The sequence below is a fragment of the Juglans microcarpa x Juglans regia genome, chromosome 6D (genome assembly GCF_004785595.1).
Source record: "Juglans microcarpa x Juglans regia isolate MS1-56 chromosome 6D, Jm3101_v1.0, whole genome shotgun sequence".
Classification (NCBI taxonomy): Eukaryota; Viridiplantae; Streptophyta; class Magnoliopsida; order Fagales; family Juglandaceae; genus Juglans; species Juglans microcarpa x Juglans regia.
Window position 1 is genome coordinate 4334090 of NC_054604.1, and position 19630 is coordinate 4353719.

Here is a 19630-nt window from a genome sequence, read left to right on the forward strand (position 1 = left end):
GCCATAGCCCTATTTTACACTAGTGAATGAGGAGCTGCCACATAAGAGTTGCAGCAATATTGAGTTTACAGCTGCATGTAGGTGATTATTTTTTTTTTTTTTTTTTTCTTTTTAATCCCTTTGTATGATTTCTCCCTCCCTCCCTCTCTCCCTCTCTCTGCAAATAAACTAGATACAACAATGTGCCAACAGTTTTATCTTTTGTTCGCAACTTTATCAAATGACTTTTCAAGTTTAATCAGTTCCTCTTCTGGGCACTCCGTTGGAAAACTCCCAAAAATATTCAAACTTTAATTTCCTTCTAGAAAATTAAAATTAGAACAAAAAGTCCAGACATATTCACGATCGAAACAAGTGGTCATAGATTCTCCTAGGTTCAAGAAATTAACAATATTCACAACACTTCAGACCAATCTTGCAAGAAAATCTAAAATAGAGAAGTGAGGAAGGGAGGGAGGGAGGCAAACCATATAGCTCACAAACACTTCAAACTTATGCCAGAAATGTGATTTCATCCAAGCGAAAGTGTAAGGAGGGAGGGAGGCATGCGACTTCAGGAGGGAGACGTGTGAAGGGGAAGAGAGGATTTTTTTTTGTTCTCAGGAAATAAACATATATTAATGCAAAAAAAGATACAAATGTTTGAATATTACAACAAATTAACAAGATAAGCAGGTGGATCTATGTAGGTTTGATCAGGGGAAGAGAGGAGTTAGATCTATGTAATTCTTTTTTTCAAATATTCTATATGAACCATTCAAATAGATGGCGTGTGGAGATAAAGAAAAGGAAAGAGGAAAGATGAGAAGGAAGAGAGAAGATGAGAGAGAAATAATATTTAGTATAGTAATACACACCATAAATCACATAGATCTCATATTTGTTAAAATCCTGACTGATGCAAAAGGGTGCTACACACCCGATCAGCTCTGAGATTTTCTCTTATCTTAAACTATCTCACTATTATTTACAAATTATCTTACTATTATTCATAAAATTTTCATCTCATCTCATCTCATCCTCCTAACATCCCTTAATACTGTTTCAAGCAGAATTTCCAAACATCCCAAGAATGTTGCTTCCCAATGGTAAATACGGTTGTATAAAATCCACTACCATTATTGAGCTCTATTAATTCTTAATGAGCCTAGCTAGGTTGTGGCGATCATTAATAGCCCTCAAAGATGAACATCATAACTTTACCCAACTCCTTTGATCGCACAATCCTTGCCTTCCAAGCAATCAAGATCATGCAATCCTTTGAACTACTCATGATAATACTCACGATAACTAAACTCCAGTTCCTTCAGGATGAAGATCCCCTTGTTGAAGAAAGCAATCAACTGGTTTAGTGGTTTGGTTTTCAACTTATTGGATACACATAGGGGTGCAAGGAGTTCAATCCAGTCCAGTTCGGATCGAAGTTGAGATCAGTTGATCTCGGTCTCACAAATTTTGGATCGAAAAGATTCGGTTTAGTCTTGGGGTTTATAAATTTTAGACCAGACTGAACCCATATATATTTTTATATAGTGATTATATAAGTTAATGTTTAATTTTTATCTAATTTATTATCATTGACCATATAAAATATAAAATAATATATATACTATCAATTAATAATAAATCATAAATCTTGTGATAATTTATGTTATTATGTAAATAGTTAATACATCATACATTTATACATACTCTACTATTTAAACTTAATTAAAGTAATTATGTAAGTTTTTTAAATACCTAAGTTGCAAGCAAACATGAATAATCTATGTGCAATGATATTATTTGATAGTCAATAACCATATATAATATTTATGACATTACTAATAATTATGCATACTAAAAAGTAAAGTCTAAGTTAGCAAGTAGTAACTATCAACATCATAAATATAATTATAGTTAATTTTTTCAATGAGTTAGCTACATATTCCACATTAATAATTCAATTAATTTTAATTTTAGTAATTTAAATAATTTTTTTATAAATTTATTTGAAAAAAAAAAAAGATGAAACAAAATAACAAAATAATTGGGCCAGACTAATAGCTATCGGTTCAGTCCTTATGGGTGTTCGGTCTGGTCCGGTTCAGCAAAATTATGGATAAAAAATTTCGGTCCATCACCCCCTCGGACCGGACCGGACCGATTTACTCCCCTAGATACACGTCTGGCATGCGAGTAAAGATTAGCTAGCGAGTAAAGATAATATCATGCTGGACTCACGTGATGGAGGGCAATTAAAGAATAAAACTATAAACCCAAAAATTTTGAGATGTCATCAACATAGCAACCTAACTAACGGTATCTCGACGAGATAAAAATCTAGAGAGATAAGTCCGAGTGAGTATCCACACCAGATGGACGCTATCAACGGCCAAATCGTGCTCTAGAATGTAACATACCAAACTAAGTACTGAGAATCATACCTCCAAAGGGATTTTGTATAGTAGAACACCTTAATCCTTATAAATAGCCTACCAAAATACGTACTAGAAATTCATTCATTAGTGATAAAGAAATGCTAATTCCTCTCTAACTTAAGCATCGAAAGTATCTCAAACTAGGTTTCTCGAGTTTTTCCTTCTGGTTGTAGGTCGTTTAAGCACGTTTTAGGTATCATTGAGAATTACATCAACACAACTTCCAATTGAAAATTTCTCTGATTGGATGAGAAAAAAGAATCACAAATTCATCCAAAATAAGAGGGGAGTGAGGAATTTACTCGAGTGCTGTCTGCCCAAGGCAAATTAGATGATGCTAGTGCTGGAGGTCACGCAAGGGAAAAAGGTGGCACGTACCGAGGTGGGCGAGAGAGGAGTGGCTTTGATGCTAGTGTTGTTGTTGTGGATCTATCGCACAGTTAGTTGGGTCTTCAACTCCACCCATACTTGTAACACCCTGTAGGAGGGGCTAGTTATATTTGGGCTCATATTTTAAAAGGATAAATTAATGGTACAATTGACATTGGAATCATTATAAAGATCAAGAACTTCTTTCTCAAGCAATGTGGGATCACGGGCACCACTTACACTCATCAATCACTATGTGGTATTAGAGCATTAGTATTGATCTATGCATATGCATATGTAAAATCACCTCTTTTGCATAACCACTTTGTCATTCAAGCAAAATTTTCATATTGACTTATGCATATTTGAGACAAAATAATAATAAAATATTATTATTTTATCAGAAACTCTATAGGCAACCGGCCTGCGACCCCGTCGCGACATCGCGGCTGACGTGGCATTATTTTTTTTTTAAAAAATAACAGAAATAGTTCTCGAAATCCCATCCCCACGAACACAGCAGCCCTTCATCTTCGATCCATCGAAACCCCCATCCCCACGAACACAGCAGCCATCGTCCTCTCCCCGTCGTCTTCGTCTTCTCCCAAGCAACCCCCATCCCATTGTCTTCGAGAGCTGAACTAGTTGAACAGGGGCAGAACTGGGCAGTTGAAGCGCATCAATAAGAATTAACTTAGCTTAATGTGCTACTATGGACTGGGCAGTTGAACAAGGACCGAATCTGGAGACAAAGAGCCATCATCGAAGCTTGCTATGGAAACGCCTCCTTATGAAAACACGAATACACAGATCTAGAAAAAGTTATAAACTGTTTAAGAAAAATCATGAATCTCTTTTCATTTACTTCTATATGTTTTATCTGCAATCAAAAAAGATAATCACACAAAATTAGGGCTCAAATCGAGATCCGAAGTTATAAATTTCCTTTCGCATTTATTTTCCTCTGTTTTTCTCAACAACCAAACACCCAGAGAGACAGAGAGAGAGAGAGAGAGAGACAGAGAGAGAGAGATTGTGACAAGAGTCCATGGAGCCCGATGGAACTTGCGAGTGTGAGCAGGGGATAGGACGAAGAGAAGAGACCCAAAACCATCGTGGGTTCGACTGTGACGTGGAGAAGACGAAGAGAGGTCTACGACAGGTAATCGTGGGATGGAGAAGAAGAAGATTGAGAAAATAGAAAAAGAAAATGGGGGCGAAATGAAGACAGAGAGAGGTATGTGGCTTTATTGAATTCGAAAAGTAATCGTGGGGATGGAGGAAGAAGAAGATGGAGAAACTATAGATTGGAAATGGGGTGGAGACCAGAGCACTTTCTGTCTTCGAAACAATGAGGGAAATCGAAATGGAGATGCGAAATGGGGATGGAGACCGGAGCCCCTTCTGTTTTCAATTTTTGCGAAACGAGGTCATTTCCATTTTAGCCACGTCGGATGCGATGTTGCGGCGAGGACACAAGCCGGTTGTCCATAGCATTTCTGTTATTTTATTATTATTAATTTTTTGCTAAAATCAATTTTTTTATATATATTTTGCAATTAGCATCCACTACATACATTTGACATTAATAATACAATTGCAATAATAAAAATATAATTTTTTTATATATTATATTAAAAATATAATAAAATGAAAAAATATATATAATATATTATAATAACAAAATAAATGTGCAGGTGAATGTTTGTTGTGTTGTTGAATGAAAGAGAAAATGAAAGGACTGTGAGAGAGAGAGTGGGAGGAGAGAGAAATAATGATTAAAATATGTTTTGTAGAGTAAATAGTAGTTATCCAAATTTAGATAAGTACTGTTCATAGCTAGCTAAATATTTGGATATGTATAAACCAATGTAGAAGATTTTAGGATCATATTATGCAAATATGACTTTGCATATATATATATATGCATAAACCAATGTGGATGCTCTTACAATACTTGTAATGGGTAAAATATACCAAGCCCAAAAGAGCTCAACCTAAGGGGGAGATCCTACATTAAAAGACAAAAGGAGGGAGAAGAAGGAGAGACAACGATGAGACAAGCAAAATGAGGGTGTCAGGATAAGAGATGAAGGAAAAAAAGGGAAAGGGAGGAAGATGTATCACATGCAAGGGAAATGCGGTCAATCCTTACCACTCCTTAGGAGCACGCGAAAAGAGGAGGGATATAAAAGGAAACAACCAGACTACTCTTGCGGACGTCGATTTCTTGGCCAACTTATTTTACGTCTCAGAAGGGGCTCCAGCGAGAACATATTCTCCAGCAAATATATTTGAGATCTCCATTGTATAATGAGAAATGATAGGCTATAGGAGACTGTAAATAAGCTTATTATAGTGAATATTTTCTCCCTAAAAATTCTGTGGATCAAGGCATTATGCCGAACTACGTAAATCTGTCTGTCTCCATCTCTTTTACATTCTCAATATTTATTTTTCATTCACTACTATGGACATACACACAGTCACACCGGACTACGTCAGGGGCTCTTGACTACACCAAACGAGGCCTAGATTGTCATACCGAGCCTAGAATGATTATTTCTCCCCTCTCGGACTATTGTATGATTTTTGGCATTAACAATTGGTGCCGTCTATGTGATTGATTTATTTTTTACACGGGAAGCGGAAGAATGATGATTTTTCGGCGTGCCACATAATCTCCGAATGAGCAGATAAAATTCTTCTCCAGATAAGTATTCTCAGCTTCTCCCTTACTATTTTTTTTTTTTTTTTTTTATGAATGACACTGTTATAAAAAATTGTGTGCGTGTACCTCTCCTCTCCTAGGTGATTAAATGCACTGTGCAATTAAAGCGCTTTCTTTTTATGAACCTGGCGTGTGACCCCGGGAACCCAAATTACCCAACCACTTGAGCTGTAAGTACTCTGCACACTTTAAGTGTATTGTGCACTTAAATGCACAGTAGATACGGTAAAATAGTATGTACATGAACACAACGGACGGGCACTATGCACTTAAGTGCACAATGCCCATACACAACGGGCGAGCATGGCGCACACAGTGCACATTGGGTGCACGTCGCCTTGCACCTGGGAGCCTCACGGGCCACCGCAAGGTCTAGTGACCAACTGGCGGCCACCACATGGACTGCACAGTGGACCTTACTCACTGGGGCGTACCTAGCGTTTGGGCATTTCACAATGGTGCACTACAGCGTGCGCCCAAATGAGCCACGGCTCTGCCGTGGCAGAGCTACGGGATTGTGCCGGTGTCACCATAAGAACCTCCGGCACCGTCTGTCTCATCGGCGACGGTCCATGACCACCTAGCCACGGCGGGGACCTTGCCACACGACAACGTGCATGAGACTGCATGTGGTCGATACCTCCACAACCCAGTTGCACCGTGGCACAGTAGGGTGGTCAACGACCACTATTTGGACTGCTGACGTTTTCTGTCCCCGCTTGAATGCCACCAACGTGCCCCGACACACAATGGGCAATAGTGGCTTGAAGCCACGCACCCATGCTTGTATGTGCACTGGAGAGTAGCCGCTTGAATTCCTCGATCCAGCCCCGCTGTGGCACGATAGGGCTTTCGGCGGCCACCTAATGACCGCCAATGTCTTCTTCCTCCTCTGGAGTGGTCACCGACCACCCCTAACCAGCGGTGGCCTCACCGCAGGCAACACTAGAGAGGGTTAGCCAGTTGTTCTCCTGCTTATAGTGGATAGAAAGGGACGATGGTTAGCATAGAAGAATGAAAACTGGAGCTAGCGAGGGTTGGAGGTGTCGGGGACATCAACGAAGGAGCTTGACAACTAATAGACCCTTTGCGTGAAACTACTGGCTAGGAATGCAGGTCTCCTCTTGCTGAGGATGAGACATGATTGCTAGTGGCATCAAAGTGGGCATCAAAGGAAGGGGCTGAGATGGTTGGGGAGCCTATACCGCTGAAGTCTTTACCTCCATGTCAGCACACTGTTTCAAACTGGGTTATGGATAAAGTGCAAGAAATCCAGCATTGTGTGGGGATCGAGTGTGAAGGTTTTGAAAAAAAATTTATGGCTTTGTTGACTGCCATTAGAGTTGGAAATATTCAGATCAAGAAATCTGGTTCCAAAAAACTGAGGGAGCTCAAGAGATTAACTTGGTCTATCAATTATAAGGGCAGTTCAAGTCGAGAAAGATCCAAAGGGAGGGATTGACATTGTCTCTATGAAGGCTAAGATTATATCATGGAATGTCCGATAGCTTAATGAGGTAAATAAGCGCCCGTAGATAAAAAAATTCTCCAAGAGTAGAAGCTGGATAATGTGTGCTTGCAAGAAACAAAGATGGAAAATATTTCAAGAAACATCATTAGAAGTTTGTGGAGTTGTCCAAATGTTGACTGGGTCTTTCTTGCTTTGATCGAAGCATCAGGTGAAGTACTTGTTATGTGAAATAGAAGGGTGGTGGAAAAAATGAAGGAGCATATTGGGGAAGACACAGTGGCTTGTCCATTTCAAAATGTGAGGATAATTTTAGATGGGGTTTTGCTAGATTTTATGGGCCGACCTAGGACAACAGTAGAAACTTTCTATAGGAAGAGTAGGCCGGGTTACATACCTGGTGGGACCTTCCTTGGTGTATAGGCGGAGACTTTAATGTTGTTAGATTCCCAAGTGAAAGATTGGGAGAAAGCAGGTTGCGTCTAGCAATGTCGAGTTTCTCATATTGTATTTTTGAGTTGGGGTTGGTGGACTTTCCTCTTATGGGTGGTGCATTCATATGGTCCAATAACCAAACGTGATCTAAATTGAACATATTTTTAGTCTCCCCAAAGTGAAAAATTCATTACCCGGAGGTATGTCAAAAAAGACTACATTGCCTATATTTTGATCATTTTCCTATTTTGTTGGATTGTGGGGGAATTCAAGGAGGAAAGAGATACTTTAAATTCGAGAATATGTGGTTAAAAACTGAAATCTTTGTGGAACGAGTTAGGCAATGGTGGTCCTCTTATCAGATCCAAGGTATCCCTAGTTTATTCTTGCATCTAAATTGAAAGTTTTGAAAAAAGATTTAAAATTTTGGAATGCACAATCTTTTGGTGATACAAGCAACCGCAATAAGTCACTATTGGAGGAGCTTCATGAGGTAGAGAGGGCATAGGAGGGACGAGCCCTTTCATTGGAGGAACTTGCTTGAAGGGTAGAACTAGTCTCATAACTAGAGAGGGTTATCCTATTGGAGGAGATTTCTTGGCGGCAGAAATCTCGAGCTTTGTGTTTGAAAGAAGGTGATCGTAGCACGAAGTTCTTTCATTGAGTAGCAAATTCCCATAAGAGAACTGATGCTGAATATTGATGGAGCTATTTGTACGGAGATCCATGTGATCCTAGAACATGTTGCTGGTTATTTTGAGCAATTGCTTACCGAACCAGAGGGGTGGAGGCCGAAAATTGATGGGCTAAAATTTGAGTCCATTGAGTAGCAGAATGTCATTTGGTTGGAGAGGTCGTTTGAGGAGGTTAAGGTTCATGAAGTGGTGAGAAAGATGATAAAAGATAAAGCACCTGGACCAGATGGATTTTCTATAATTTCTTCCAATCTTATTGGGAAGTGGTGAAGGAGGATTGAAGGTATTTCATGAATTCTTCTCGGTTGGAAAATTTGAGAAAAGTCTCAATGACACTTTTATTGCACTTATTCCCAAGAAGATGGGGGCATAAGAGGTTAAGGATTACTGGCCCATTAGCCTTGTGAACATTGCTTGCAAATCGACTGGGAGAAGTTTTGGGGCAAATCAGCACAAAACCCAAAACACATTCGTACCGGGAAGACAGATTCTGGACTCAATTCTCATCGCCAATGAATGCCTAGACAATAAATTAAAATTGGGCAATCTGGGTCTATTGTGCAAGTTGGATATGGAGAATGCTTACAATAGTGTTAACTGAGATTTTTTGTTGTATTTGCTTGGGAGGTGTGGTTTTGAGGAGAGGTGGTGCACATGGATTAGGTGGTGCATATCGACAGCACGGTTCTCAATTTTGGTGAATGGCTACCTAGTTGGTTTTTTTAACAGCTCCTGAGGTCCAAGGCAAGGGGATCCCATGTCCCCACTTCTCTTTGTCATAGTAATGGTGGCATGTAGCATAATGATATTAGGGATGGTTAACAATGGGTTTTTGGTTGGTTTTTCTGTTGGTGACATACATCGAGGTACTCTTCACATTTCCCATTTGTTATTTTTAGAAGATACCCTTATTTTTTGTGAGGCAGATCTAAACCAGAGTCAGGCACTAAGGGCATTTCTACTTTGCTTTGAGGCTATTTTTGGGTTGAAAGTGAATTTATCCAAGTCATAGTTGGTTCTAGTTGGCAATGTTCGTAATATCCAGCTATTGGCTAACACTTTTGGTTGTAAGATCTCTTCTTTCCCTATGAATTAACTTGGGCTTCTTCTAGGGGCCGCCATCAGGTCTAAAACTATTTGGGATGCAGTAATTGAGAAGATTGGTAGGTTGGAAGAGATTGTATTTGTCGAAAGGTGGTAGTATTACTTTAATTAAAAGCACTCTTGGCAATCTACCTACATATTTTTTTTATCCTTGTTCCTAATTCATGTGAGTGTAGTGGCACATATTAAGAAACTGCATCGTGACTTCTTTTGGAGCGGACTTAAAGATGAATTTAAATTTTATTTGGTCAAATGGGACAAGATATGCTCCTCAATCTCTTCTAATGGTTTGGAAGTTAGAAATCTGAGGGTGTTCAACTGTGCTTTACTTGGGAAATGGTTCTAATGCTATAATACGGAACGCAAAATTTTATGAAAATCGATGATTGATTAAAAATATGGAGGCTTCGCGGGGCGGGGTGGGGGGGATGGTACTCTAAGGAGGTAAGTGGGGTTTATGGCATGGGTATGTGGAAGCACATTGGATGATCAGAGTTGGGAGTTTGCGCATCATGCTAGAATTGTGATGGGAGATGGCTCAAGAACTAAATTTTGGCACGAAAAATGGTGTTGAGATAGAGCTCTCAAGAACTCATTCCTTACAATGTTCATACTTTCACGTGAGAAAGAAGCTTCAGTGGTAGACCTCATGGAGAGGGATGGTGATTAACTCTAGTGGAATGTGAGGGCGGCCCAAGATTGGGAAGTCAGCAACTTTGTAGATTTCTTCCAACTCTTATACTCCATGAGACCGAGCACTTAAGGAGCTAATACTTTGTGGTGGATAACTACCAGAAAATGTATATTTTCAGTTTGTTCTTTCTATAAGGCCCTCACATAACCATAGAATAATCATATTCTATGGAGAAGAATTTGGAGAAATAAGGCCCTCGGGCAGCATTTTTTGGATGGACAACATCTCTGAGAAAGATTTTGACGATGGAAAACTTACAGAAACGTCGAGTGATAGTGGTGGAATGGTGTTGTATGTGTAAATAAAGTGGTGAGACTATAGATCATCTTCTACTACTTTGCGAGATTGATAAAGCATTATGGGTAAAGCTGTAGATTTCAATGGCCGAACGAAATGACTGAACTTTCGAAGATAGAGATCATTAATTGGATGAGATAAGATTACTATTATTTAGAACTCTATTTCTTTTGGCCAAAGTTGTAGATTTCAATGGTCTCGATTTTCATATTTTTATTTCTTCCTCCTAAATAAGTGTTATCTCTTGTATACCTCCTGTGTACTTAGGCTATGCCTATTCGTATTAATATAATTTAACCGTTTACCTATAAAAAAAAAACACACAATGTTTTATCTAGCCACACCACCTCTCCCTAATAGATAAATAGGAAATTTTAGTTGACATGATCATAAACCTTCTCCTTATCAAGCTTGCATTAAATATCCAGCACATCCGATTTAATTCTACTATCCAAACATTTATTTGCATTTAAAACAAAATCTAAAATTTGTCTCATTTTAACAAAAGTATTATGAGATTTCGAAACAATCATCTCCGTAACAATACTCAAACAATTGGCCAAAACTTTATAAACGATTTTATAAATCTCATTGACTAGACTAATGGGGTGACAATCCTTCTCACCAAAGCTCTCGCCCTTTTTGAAATAAATGCAATAAAATAGCGTTTACGCTTTTAAATTTTGTCATTGTTCTTGTAGCAAATGTTTGATCTGATATTTATATTAGGCAATTAGCCCTAAATCCTAAATGTAAATGAATTATTTATTACATCATGTAAGATAGCTGTTGGCATAGGACAACTGCAATGAAGGACCTTCAGACTAGCTAGGGTTTATTTGACCGTAGAGGTTTGTAGGGGATGGGATAGCTGAGACTAAGGTTTTGTTTTTGGGAGAAGACTGCAAAATATTAGGGAAGGATAGAATTTGAAGATGCAACAGATGGGAAAGTCTAGGGTTTGTGCAACTGTTCCTAGGCAATGAACAGTAGTTCGGGAATAGTATTTGAACTTTCTTGAGTTATTTAGAGGAGCTAGCGGTTGCATTCGATAATCATAAATTCTAATAAGTGCACTATTTGTTTGACAAACACGATTACATTTTTGTCTCATCCTAAACCTAAAAGGCCTTCAACTACTAAATCCAAACTTTTCTTTTTGATAGGTAGCAATCATTCTATTAACAACTACTGAGCCCAAATCAAATAACAAGCTATAAATAAAAGCCCCTTTTTTTTTTTAACATACAACAAGTAAAGCTTATGTTCAGCAATCTTGAAATTACAGAAACTTGTTTTTTCACTTCACTTGTTCAATAATGAAAGCTATTTATTTTACAAGTAAATAAAAAATAAATAAAAAAACTAAATCTTTTATGTTATAAGAGAAGAGAAACATGAATGCACTACAAGAAATTATGTTTTTTGAGATAACAAATTTTGTCTCAAAAAACACAATTTTCATCTCAAATTATATTTGGAGACGAAAAAATTTCATTTCAAATTTATCTCGGAAAGACCGTCTAAAAAATTTTTTGTAGACGAAAATCAAAATTCGTCTCAAAAAATCATTTTTAGAGACGAAATTGAGCGGATCCAGTCGAAACCGTTCGAACGGATAATTTTTTTTAGACGAACCGATTTTGTCTCAATATAATGTTCGAATGGAATATTTCTCCGTCCGAACCGAGATGTCCATTCGAACAATATGAAATATTCATTCGAACTAATGTCTATATTTGATCATGTTCGAACGAATGGAGTGTTCGAATAAATTTTATGTGTTCGAACTAATAAATTTTTCAAATGACTTGTGTTCGAACAAAAATTATGTCTGTTCAAAAGAAATTTTATTTTCAAAAATTATATCTGTTCGAACGGGATTTTGCACATAACTGTTGTTCGAACAAATAATTTATAGTTCGAACGTCCGTATTTCTCTTTTGTCGTTCGAATGTGGTAGTTTTCGTTCAAATGGGTCTATTTTGATTCGAATGAAATTACAAATGGTAATTTATCGTTCGAATTTTATTAATCATGCAGATCAGAATTTAATTAAAAATATCATATTAAGATTACACAATTTGTAATTCAAACATCAATTGTTCAAATGTTTTGGAACATCATTATAGCAATTAAAGAAAAGATAAATTTGAAGACTATGGTGGTGGCATAGAGTTTTGGGACATCATTGACTGGAATTGTTCAAACCATTTTTAGTTATTCAAATGCATCCTCTCTTCTAATCTCGCCTCCAAATCCGCTGATTGATCTAATCGGGCCAGCAGCTCTTTTTCCTTGGACCTCAATCGTTCTATCTCAAGTGCTGCTTCATCCAATTCCTTAGTCTTGTCGTCATTCGATTTGGCTCGAGAATAGGATGATGATGATGATGAGGATGGTTTTACGCAACGTCCTAAACCCCTCAAATATCCAGAACATGATCCAAGAACTTGAGAAAGGATCTGAGCATCATTGACAGATGATGCATCAGATGGATCCGCAGCAGTTTCCTTAAGAGATATCATCTTGTCCTACAAAAATAAAAACATTAAAGTTAGTATAAGTAACAAAAATATTATGTGACAATGAAACTAAAAAAACTTAAACTTACATAATTTACCTCTGCTTCGGGGACTGGCCCAAACACCATCACGATTTTTATGTGTTTTAGTATACAATTGGGTCAAATCATAGTCACCAGAACTTTCTTCTTTTTGTAAAAGGAAAATCTATATTAGAACTTAAATCAGAAAATGTGTATTATATGTTAATATTTAACAGGCACTAAAATAACTTACCATTTTGTTAGACAAACGATGAAAAGATGGAGAACATGCATGATAGTTTATCTTTAAATTTGATCTATTTGCTTTGTTCACAGTATTCCATTGCTAAAAGAAAAAAATATTTGTCTATATGTTTAATACATCTGTGATATATTATTAAAAAAAGGCAGCAGCGATATTACTTGATAAGCAGGGTCTTCAAACATATCACAAACTTTCTCCCATTCGTTTTGTGGAATATTTTGAAATGGATTTTGGCGTGCCTCTATTGTAGTACTGAACTTCTTATAACGTGCATTACATCGACCTTTGTACCTCCGAAATACATTCGACATCAGTTCCTCAACCGTTAATCGATCCTCTCTTCGGCCAAAATTAAGCTCGAACTCATCCTTTCAAAAATTATAAATAATTACTATAAATACAAAATAAGTTGAAAGTAACATGTTATAGACTTAGTTGCTTGAGATGTAGGTTATTACCAAACAACGATTTTTTATGTGGTCTTTCACATCTTGAGGAACTTTAGACCAAGATGATGTAGAAATCGGTACATACGTGGGAGTAAGTGTATCAACATAAGAAGCAAGCCCCACTGTCGAATCTCCAGAGCCACCGGTGTGATCATCAGGAATGTCAACTTTGATTTTACCAACTTTCCTTACTTTCTCTATGCAGACACCCCTCGTAATGCCTCTACATCGACGCTTGTTTACAACAGCTATATATACAGCAATTAAAGCATAACTTTTTAATTAAATTAATTTATTTTATATATATATTACTTAAATTGAACATAAAATATAATATCTAATTTGATAAAATACCTTATTCTGAGCCTAGTGATGTTGGCTCACTATTGATGACAGGTGAACCACACGGGGAGTCAATAATGGATGGGGATGGCACACGTGTTGTTTTGCGTTTGGAAGGCATATCTATTTAACAAATTATTATTCAAACAATCGTTAAAGATATTTACATGTTAATATTACTTACAGAAATTCATGTTTGAAATCCATTCACTATCCGTTTTGCTGGACCAGTCGCCCTTATCATCACTAGACACTTCAGTTGATTCATCTTCTTTCGATATTTCACCCTCAATTACTTCGGGTTGAACATCTTCTCTACGTAATGGAACCATATCATATTGGCTCAAATCAACAAATAGATTGATGCCTACTTCACTTTCTTGATATGCTTCTTTATTTGCTGGACTATCAACTTCTTCATGTGGTTTGTCTGCCTCTAGAATGTAATCATATACATTTCTTGGTGCAAACTTCTCCACTACCCGCCATGGGTTTCCGTACTCCGGATCATCTAAATAAAAAACTTGATTCACTTAGCAAGCGAGAACGAAAGGATCGTCCTCATACCATGTGCGAGATGTATTGATACTCACAAAATAATCATCGTTACGCACTCCCAACCTAGGATTTGAGACATCCCACTAATTACATTTAAACAACCAGACCAGATATCCCCCCACATACTTTAACGCTATGATATTTTCCACAATTCCGTAGAAGTTAATATTATCATCCCCATGGCTTCTTTCGACTACGACCCCACAATTTTGAGTTTTCCTATATCTTTCTCTATCAGTTGTGTGAAATCTATATCCACGCACCAAACATCCTGAGTACTGGAAAGCCCGTCTGGACGGACCACATGCTAGAGCATACAGTTCTGGTGAGATTTCTGATGAATTTTCACCATATTTCAATACAACCTATATCAATAAATATTATTATATACAAAAAAAGTAGAGTTTAGTGGTATGAAATTTGTATTATAAAATGGAACTTAACAATAATTCCGTATGTTCAAACCACGAGGCAAATTCCTCTTCTTGCGTCTTTTCTACGTCAGTTACACCATTCGAGCGAAGTAGTTGTATATGTTCAATGTGCATGTTCATGTTCATGTTTAATTTGTATGAAGTTATACTATATTATTTTACATAAACTTAAAGATAATAGTGATTTAGAGAATCATCACTAACCTTAAGTACTGATCAATCTCTGCACAGTTATTCAAGACATACCATCGAGCTCTTTTAAACTCTTGCGAACATAGATCGTAGCGTCTATGGGACGCATGGTCTGGAAAAATACAGTAAATGTCGATAAGACTCCCATCTCTCGCCCACCTTCATAATTTCGGTTTGGTCTTGTAAATCTAGTATCAGCCCCACGAAAATACATTGAACAAAAGGTATGCCACTCATTATCAATATATGACTCTGCAATCGAACCTTCTGGACGAGCTTTATTCCCCACAGATCGCTTAAGTTTTTCCAAAAATCGTTCAATAGGATATATCCATCTATACTGAACCGGGCCAGCGAGTAAAGCCTCACGAGGTAGGTGCACAGCCAAATGAACCATTACATCAAAGAATGAAGGTGGGTACAAACTCTCCAATTTGTACAATATTACTGCAATGTCAGCTTCCATTTTTAACAATGCATCAACTTTCAACGTTCTACTACAAATATCTCTGAAAAATTCCCATAATTTTGTGAGAGCTGTACAAACATCTCGAGTAAGCTTTCCACGCACACCAACCGGCAACAGACACTGTAGAAATACATGACAGTCGTGACTTTTAAGACCAGTTATCTTCCAATCATATGTTCGAACACATCTTGTCATGTTTGAAGTATAGCCATCGGGTAATTTGATTTTCATAAACCAATTACAAAATTTCTTTCTCTCATCATTTGAAAGTGTATACCATCCGATGGGCATATAAGCTGACGATTCATTATCTTGCAAATGCAACTCCGGTCTGATCCCCATCTCCTTTAAGTCTTTACGAGAGTTAGTTATATCTTTTGTCTTCCCTTCTATTGACATCAAAGTGCCCAATATATTCTCACATATATTTTTCTCGATGTGCATAACATCTAAATTGTGGCGTAGTGTCAAGGTAGACCAGTATGACAATTCAAAGAAAATATTTTGTTTTGTCCAATTTAACTCAACTGCTTGTCATTTTCTCTTTCGAACCCTTAAATCTTTTTCAAATTTATTTTCTGAAACATCCCTCAACTAGGCGATAATATCATTGCCAGTCAACTTTGGCGGTGATGCCCTGCACTCAACCCTTCCATCAAACATCGCTCTATTTGTACGCCATCTATGATTATGTGGTAAATAAAGACGATATCCCATAAAACATAATTTCCTACCATGACTCAACCATTGAGACTGTGTATGTTTATTGCAAACAGAACAAGCCATTTTACCTTTGGTGCTCCACCCAGACAAATTTTCATATGCAGGAAAATCATTTATTCTCCACATCACTGCAGCATGCATCTTGAACTCTCCCGACGAGGCTGCATCATATGTACTAACACCCTGATCCCACAACTCTTTCAACTCTACAATCAGTGATTGCATATATACATCTAATCCATTCCCTGGTGACCTTTGCCCTGGTATCAGTAGAGTCATCATAAAATATGGATCCTTCATACACTTCTAAGGTGACAAGTTATAAGGCATTAATATGACAGGCCAAGTACTATGAGAAGTGCTCATGTTACCAAATGGATTAAAACCATCCGTTGCTAAACCAAAACGTATATTACGAGGTTCTTCAGCAAATCATAGATACTCGACGTCAAATTTCTTCCATTGTAAACAATCTTTGAAGTCGAGGAATCAACGGAAAATGTCTTAACACTTTATGGGGTACATTACGTTTATCGGATGTCCATCTTGACTCATGACACACTGGGCATGAGTCTAATTCTGCATATTGCTACCAGTAGAGAACACAATCATTTTTACAAGCGTGGATGATATTATAATCAAATCCTAGCCCTCGCTTCAATTGCTTCGCTTCATAAAAATTACGGGATACTACGTTATCCTGAGGAAGAACCTCTTTAAATAATTCTAGCCATATGTCGATGGCCTTGGCAGAAATACGACAAATAGACTCAATATGAAGCAACCTCACCGTAAAAGACAACTTGCTATGACGAGTGCACCCCTCGTACAACTCTCTTTGTGCATCCTCCCACAGTCTTGCAAAATTATCATTACTCTAAAATGATTGTGCAGATGTTCCTTCTCCATCTCTCATTCCAAATATTCCTGCCCCCAGATCGCCTAACATCTCAGTCATATCCTCTCCATTATCATCACTGTCATCACGATTATTTACATTAATGTCGTCTATGTCGATGTCGTTACCCTCCTCCATTTGATTGGTCTGACTGCTAAATCTAACTACTTTGAGAAATGGTTCGCCATGTAAGACCCAAGTTGAGTATTTAGGATCAATTCCATTTACAAATAAATGATCATCCACTAACACCAAGTTATAAGAACTAAGATTTTTGCACTTCTTGCACGGACATCTTATAAATCCTCAACTGTCAACACTTATGCGAGCAAACTTTATAAAAAACTTCACCCCTTGTGCATACCCTAATAGTCTCGCCCAAGTCTATCTCTCAGTAGCATCCAACTTTTATCCATTGTATTTCTGTTACTTGTCGGATTTCTATCAAAAAACACAAAATTTATAGGATAAACACTATAAAAAAATTCAATTTTTACAAGGTAGTTGATCATATTCCATTCGAAATACTATTATCTATATCGCATATATACTCAGTCCTAAACTCTAATATTAGTACAAATTTCGGCATCATTTCCCTACTATTCTTCAAGTATGCTAGTCATGATAAGTCGTCAACCCTATTAATGGGCCGAGAAACATACAGACCATATACCCGAAGAATGTAAGGAATCGTTGAACCAAAATTTTAATTGACTAACACAAGAGTTTAAACTGAATATATCTGTCGTATAGATAATAGAATCTCAAACTGTGCACTTTGGATAATTCAAGAGTTGTACCCAAACATTTTTTAAGAGAAAATTTGGCCACAACTCTCGAACGGGTCTAAGGTTTAAGTACATATAAAAATAATTCTAAAATTTAAAACTATCTAACTCATAATACAATTATACAATGAAATCACATTCCAAATCACAAATACATTGCAACATTACATTCCTAATTAATCACCAATTGCTACATTCTAATTTAATTTTAGTGCATAATATTTTTTAATTATACTATATTATTTTTAAATTACATTTTTTATAAGCTTTATACATTAATTTAACTATTAACAATTGCTATGTTATATCTATATTTTAAGTTTCTAATTTAATTTTATATAAACTATGTTGTAATTATATTAAATTAATATATATTTTTATATTTTATTCATTTATAATTTTTGTTATATTTGGATTCTGTTTGAACAATATTCTACTCCCACAGGATCCCGTTCGAATTAACGTTATAGCGTTCGAACGGGACAAACCCAGATTCCAGACATGAAACAGAGAAAATTTTTGCCACAAAACACAATTTTCACAATCACAATTTCATAAGATGTATATTGCTAGAATGCCCAATTTAAATGGGATTGCACAAACACAAATATACATCATGCATCTTAACATAATTAATTAAAAACTATAAATTATCAAAAATCTAAAAATTATAAATATTACCTTAAATTTAAGCAATCCAAACAAAAGTATCAATCCACAATACCTATATAAGTAGAAAACACATTATGAGAAAACCTAGATCATGTGCAATAAACTAACATTAATGAAACTCGAAATACAAAAAAACATAGAAAAAAAAAACATACCTTTTGTTCGAACCTCTCCTCTCTCTCTCAAGAATCACTTCTCTCACTAAGTCTGTGAGTATCTCTCTCTCCACAACACTTTCACACACACAAAATCATAAAGCCGTGCTTTGCCTCCTATTAAACATTCATCAACTGTGAAAATGAACGGGAGGTTCAGGTATATGAATCTGTGAAGTCCCGTTCGAACTGGAAATTTACTCATTCGAACACGAAAATTTCGAGTAGGCGCCAATTCTACCTCTATTTATTTCATGTTCGAACGTGTCATTTTGTTGTTCGAACTAACAAATCAGAATATTCCTTGGCATATTCTTCAAATGTAGACCACCTCAAAGGGTATTTTCGTAACACTGTTTCTTGCAGAGCGTTCGAATGATGAATTTTGACGTTCGAATAAACTAATATTCAGAGTATTTGGCGCGAAGTTTCCTTCCAAACACATTCCACGAGATAACACCGTTCGAACGAGACTTTTTGGGTTCGAACCAATCACAAAATATTTTAATATTATATACTATATAATAACTATATATTTTACCAACTATTTTATATTATAATTGATAATATATAATGTACTACAAGTCTAATAGTTAATATAATACTTATACTATATACTAACTATTAATATATAGTACTTATTAATATATATATACTTTTAGTCTTCTAATTTTGCACTATATATTATATAACTTACTATCTTGTGATATAATCTATAATAACTATAGTTATAGTAACTTATAATAGAAACTAGTAACTAGTTACTATAGTTATGATAACTTGTATAGTTATCATAACTTATAATACTTATACTGAAGTAGCTATAGTAACTATTTTAACTATAGTACTTATGATAACTTGTATAATTATCAAAACTTATAATAGTAGTAGCTATATAACTAATAACTACTATATATATTAATT